This window comes from Ptiloglossa arizonensis, chromosome 8, assembly GCF_051014685.1.
Source record: "Ptiloglossa arizonensis isolate GNS036 chromosome 8, iyPtiAriz1_principal, whole genome shotgun sequence".
NCBI classification, from domain to species: domain Eukaryota; kingdom Metazoa; phylum Arthropoda; class Insecta; order Hymenoptera; family Colletidae; genus Ptiloglossa; species Ptiloglossa arizonensis.
This window is the reverse complement of record NC_135055.1, coordinates 7,795,055-7,801,054: the sequence shown is the minus strand read 5'-3', so window position 1 is coordinate 7,801,054 and position 6,000 is coordinate 7,795,055.

Genomic DNA, 6,000 nt, shown 5'->3' with positions numbered 1-6,000 from the left:
CGTTTTTCTCCTTAAAGAGCTACGCAATAAATTCGTATGCTCATTGCGAGTACATACACGCAATGGTCGCCAGCCATTGTCAGACAATTTCAGGAACTTGGTACGTACCCTTAGAGTGTGCATGTGTTTGATAAGCTCGGGTGTCGGAGGCGTCCCGGGGACGCCTCCCTAGGTTAGGCTCATCGCACCCGGGCGATATGAATGAGAACCGTGGAGTGGTTGTGTTTGAGAGAATGTGTTTTGCCATTTTTTAAATATAGGACTAGGTAGGTTAGGTAACTTTCCTTCTGGTATGTGTGCTAAGAACGGTTAGGTAGGGCCAGGGCAGGTCCGTCACATTCTCAATTCGGGTAGGCGCGTTTTCGCGTGACGTACCTGCACCTGTAGGACAATTCGAAGAATTGATGGCGAAGCCAGTGCAAACGAAGAATGTCGTTTGCATCTGGCATTGCTTTCTATTCTTCGGATTTCTCTGCTTTAATTTTCGCGGACGCGGTCGCGTCGACTAGGGTTTCGAAACGAACGTTACGCTCGAAATTCTTTTTCACGCGTGCATTGCACGACCAACGGTTTTCAGAATCGTTTGCACGGTCGCACGCGTGTTGCACGTGGTTTTCGCGAAACGTAGGGTTTCAGATCGGGCAATGCCGCCCGAAGAACGAAGAGGCTGTGAGCCGAAGAGGCCTAGACAAACTGTCTCAAGAGAGGGCTGCAACAAATGGCTCTCCATCTTCGGATATATCTATTCGAGGATGGAAAGTCATTACTATTACTACTTTGTTACTGTACTCGTCAGTAGTTATGTAGTTAGAATGTAGTTAGTATGTATGCTGACTGGCACGATACATTGGCATGTACCTATGTGTACACATGTATCACTCGTGCCCCTCACCCAATGATGCCCTGGTAATTTGCGGTTCGAATTTATGTTGCGAATTAATCGCAATTATAATTAGTGTTGCCGACAATGAAACACCAACCGCGATTATTATTGAGAATATTTTGATTTTAAATGTAATAAATTAGTGTTGCGGATAATGAAACACCATCCGCGATTTTCACTAAAAATATTTTGATTTTATATTATAGTGTTGCGGATAATGAAACACCATCCGCGATTTTCACTAAAAATATTTTGATTTTATATTATAGTGTTGCGGATAATGGAACACCATCCGTGATTTTCACTAAAAATATTTTGATTTTAAATGTAATAAATTAGTGTTGCGGATAATGAAACACCATCCGCGATTTTCACTAAAAATATTTTGATTTTATATTTAATAAGTTAGTGTTGCGTAGAATGAAACACCATCCGCGATTTGTATTTCATATTTAATATTTAAAGACACGTGGCAAATAAGGGAGTCCCCCCCCCCCCCCCAGCCAGTGGCTGTGCTCAGGAAAATCATTTCTTGATTTTTTACTCATGGTTTCGTTTTCATTGTCTAATAATCAACGCCGATTTTGTTTCAGATCCGCCGGAGCTGTCTCGGAGTTGCCACGGACCTGACGTTATTGTCAATCTACCAGTTATTTTGTTGTAATGTGTTCATGTTGCTAATCGAATGTTCGTCACTGGCGATACAGTTAAAACGTAGCGTCATATCCAATTAGAGATATGTTTCAGTTTTCCAAATATAAATGATACAGAGTGTAATTTTTATAAACCATATTGCTAAACTCTGGACGCATAAATTTTACAGAAATCTAAAAAATTTTCACGAAAATTAATTCTTTTCTTCTTTTATCCTACACCGCTGCACAATATATTGTTTGTTCAAATGCATTTAAATTCTATATACTAATATTCATTCTTGTAGTATTCATTTTTACATTATCCATTTTTGTGATATTCGTTTTCATACCTTTCTTTACTATATTCATATGCTGTAATTTGCATTTTTGTATAAGGGGGGAATTTCTGTACTTTTACATTTCTGGTTTCAATATCACTATCTGAGAAGGTATTTGCTTCATAGCAAATACCTCCTCAAACAACACATAATAATTTGTATGTCCACTAATGCATTTTCATTACAGCTTCATCAAATTCATGTCTAAACGAGTTTTTATTGCAGAATCCATCTTCACAATCCTATTGAAACTACAGGTTTCAGTACTGGAAAATAAAAAATCCTATACAAGAACAAAAGGGTAGAAAAAGTATTTGGAAAACTATCATTTATAAAATTAATATAATATTTTTGTGTTTGTGTTTCAGGAAAAGCATTACGGCATCAACGATCTCAACGAAAGGGAATCATATTTCATATTTCCTTGTATTTTTCTATACAGTTCTATAGGCAGAATGCAATTGAATTATGTTTGTAGTTAGACTCTTGTACAGGGCCACGTAGGCAGGTAATCTATAAGAGAATAGAACACTGCAGTGTTTAGTTATGTATATTATGTAGGGAGAGTATTATTATTATTCTTAAGTTGCTTTAACGCTCGTTTAGGTAGGAATACTTAATATTTTATAATTACTATTTATGTAAGTAAGTTTCGTATATGTTTCTGCGATATTTCCATGAAAATTTTGTGTAACATTTCAACTTGAATTGACTTCCATTTTGAATTAAATTCAATTGTAAGTAGCTTCAATTTGAAATGGCTTCTTCGAAGCGGCAGATTCTTCTGAAAATCCCCTCTTTTGTTAGTCCTTCGAAAAGGGATCCAAACATGTGTGTTTCTCTATAGTATGTTAGGAAAATGTTTTGGGTTTGTTTTTGGTATTTCTTTTTACAGCCGGAAGTTCTACCTAAGGCATCATTCTCTCGTATATGTATGGACAGATATGTACATTTTGGCGCGAAAGGAACCGGCGGCCATTATCATTACCTTCCCCCACTTCAATGGCTAATTGCGCGGGACACCATGCGCCGGGGTCATCATTCGTTCCGTGAAAGTCGACCTGTCATGACCTGTCTGGACTTGTCTGGATCTCTTTGGCCAAGTTTCAACATTAACAAGGTGCGTATTGGAACCTAATTACATCTAATTGCTTCTAATCCGCTCTATTGCCACCTTTGTTCAATATTATTATACTTTTGATTATAAATTTAATCGGTACCGCGTAAAAAGTTGAATCAGATTTTCGCAATCACTTTTTCTTCGATTTCCAACCGACGCCAATCTTGTAAATGCCTCTTTTTCAGTATATTCCGGCTTTAATTGTTCCTCGATTGCAATAGAAATACATTTCCTTTATACATTTGTTTTAAATATGTCTCTCCTTTTTGTTACAGTTGCCGATTTCAATTTGAAAGGAGTGGACGCGTCCTTTCGGCGCGGAATGGACGCCATGACGCGTGGCGTTGAATTCAAACGAATTTCAGTTGCAGGATCGGTAAAATCCAATTTATTATAACCACATATACACATGTTTACATATTTTTGTCGTTTATCGTGTTACCGTTTGTCGGAAATATGATACGTAATATAATAATTGTGCGGTGTTCATATTAAACGAGAAATGATTTCATCGAACTTTCTATCGACTTCGATTTCTAACGGTATTCTAGCGACGAACATTCGAGAAGGAAAAAAAAAGGATGGCAACAGGCAGGAGGTCACCCCTTACGTCGAATGTTGTTTATCTGTCTCTTTCCCTTTTCAGAGAATATAATGACCGAGCGCAATGCGGTCGTCGAGTCAGTGTTTGATACGTCTACCTTGTTTTTTTAAAGTTTTTCTGTGCTCAGCGGCACGGTGTAGAGTTTCGTTTGTATATTAGGCACACGCGAAACAGAGTCAGTGATTGTTACGTATTAGAATTTCTTTCCAGAGCATCGCGGCTCTCTTTGCTTTTTGATTCGCGAGAGTAGAATCACTTGTTCGCCGATTACGATATTCGGTCGCGTTCATTTAATTTGTTACCTTTTGGAAAACTGTGATATTTAAAAAAATTTGTCTTACCGAAATAAATATCACTCGTCACCGGTATTAGAGTCAGTGCATCACTGAAGAGGAGTATTGGGCGTTGATTCACAAGCGATTAATGTAAGTATTATATATTCGTACTGTATTATGCATACACTCCGAAACAAATTTACATTGAAACTAATATCTCCAGAATTGGAAAAAAAATTGTAATCTTCTCCGTTTCTTTACAGAATTCTCATAACTGCATATATGTGCCCAGCAGAATTTCTTCTATGACATCTTCGACGATTTCTTCGACGACTTCCTCGATGACTTCGTTTGATGACTTCGCTGATGACCTTCGTTGGGCAACAGTAACATCGCAAATTCGTCGCTAAGTAAATACCACTCGATCACAGCTCTACGGTCGGTGAGTCGCATGTTTATTTATTCCTCTAGTCCTCAAGCATGTCGTAGGACCAAAGGTCCGAAACGACACGGGTGACTGGTTGTATACTTGGTATTTTTGACGAGTACAGTAACCTTGGGTATATTTATCGTATACCCAAGAACAATAACACTTCTTGTTTCATTTCTTAGTTAGATAATAGGGTCTTCTTGTGCATCGCGTTTTTTAATACTATAAATGATTGTTCATACCAATATTTACCGTTGAGAATATTTATTAAATACTTGCAAAATTAATACGTGTATAGCAATACATATGTAATACAGTAGATGTAAAATTTCGTATGTCAATATATTTTATTGAATGTTTGGCCATTATGTACACGTTTAACTATTTTTACGTTGAAAATAATTTGATATTTAAAGTATTATACGTTTTCGGTATTGAATTTTGTCCTTACGCGTTAAGTATGATGTAATATTATATTTTGTGCACAAGAAGACATTTCGCGACGGGCAGATTCCGAAGTCAAAGTGACACGCTTAACGCACTGTTTCCAAATAATAATAAATTCACTTTGACGACGGAATCACCCTAGGGTGATTCAACATTTAATTAGTTACATATTTTAATCAATAATTTAATAAATATCAATAAATAATTTATCTTAGAGTCTTTTCTTTCGATAAATGTAACTTCTATTAAAGTAATTTTCTTTAATAATACAATTTCTCAATACTGACGCATATATTATATATTTTCTGATAATTTTTCAAAGAATAAGCAATCGAGTTATTTGAATGGTAATACGAAATGAAAAAGAACAAAGAGATAGTAGCTCGTTAGAAAGAATATTTACTAATCACTCTTTCTAGTTCAGGATTTTCAGCTTAATCTTTCCGTGTTCGTTGCCCAAACTCGTTCAAGTGCCCAGGTGCTACTTGCTCGAGCGAAGGCAATGGGCACGATGACTTCTTAGTCCGTAAGATTAACAATAATAATATATATTAGTGTCTGACAATGCGCTGGCGTATCGTGCACGACGTAATTTCCACATGTGTGTGTGTGGTTAGGCTGTGGAATTGCGTCGGTCTGCAAAAATATATCAAAGAGACACTATGGTTTGAACAACACCCTGTAACGTCATATTCTCAATGACAGTATCTATATTAAGTTAACTTTGGCTATTACATTCACGTGACAATTGTTCACATGACTGCATACATACATATTTCTTTTATGTAAAATAACAATGGTATATATCCTATAAAGTCAATGGCTTCTAGAACGACCGTATGCAATATATAATTATTTTATCAACGCGTTTTTCTCCTTAAAGAGCTACGCAATAAATTCGTATGCTCATTGCGAGTACATACACGCAATGGTCGCCAGCCATTGTCAGACAATTTCAGGAACTTGGTACGTACCCTTAGAGTGTGCATGTGTTTGATAAGCTCGGGTGTCGGAGGCGTCCCGGGGACGCCTCCCTAGGTTAGGCTCATCGCACCCGGGCGATATGAATGAGAACCGTGGAGTGGTTGTGTTTGAGAGAATGTGTTTTGCCATTTTTTAAATATAGGACTAGGTAGGTTAGGTAACTTTCCTTCTGGTATGTGTGCTAAGAACGGTTAGGTAGGGCCAGGGCAGGTCCGTCACATTCTCAATTCGGGTAGGCGCGTTTTCGCGTGACGTACCTGCACCTGTAGGACAATTCGAAGAAT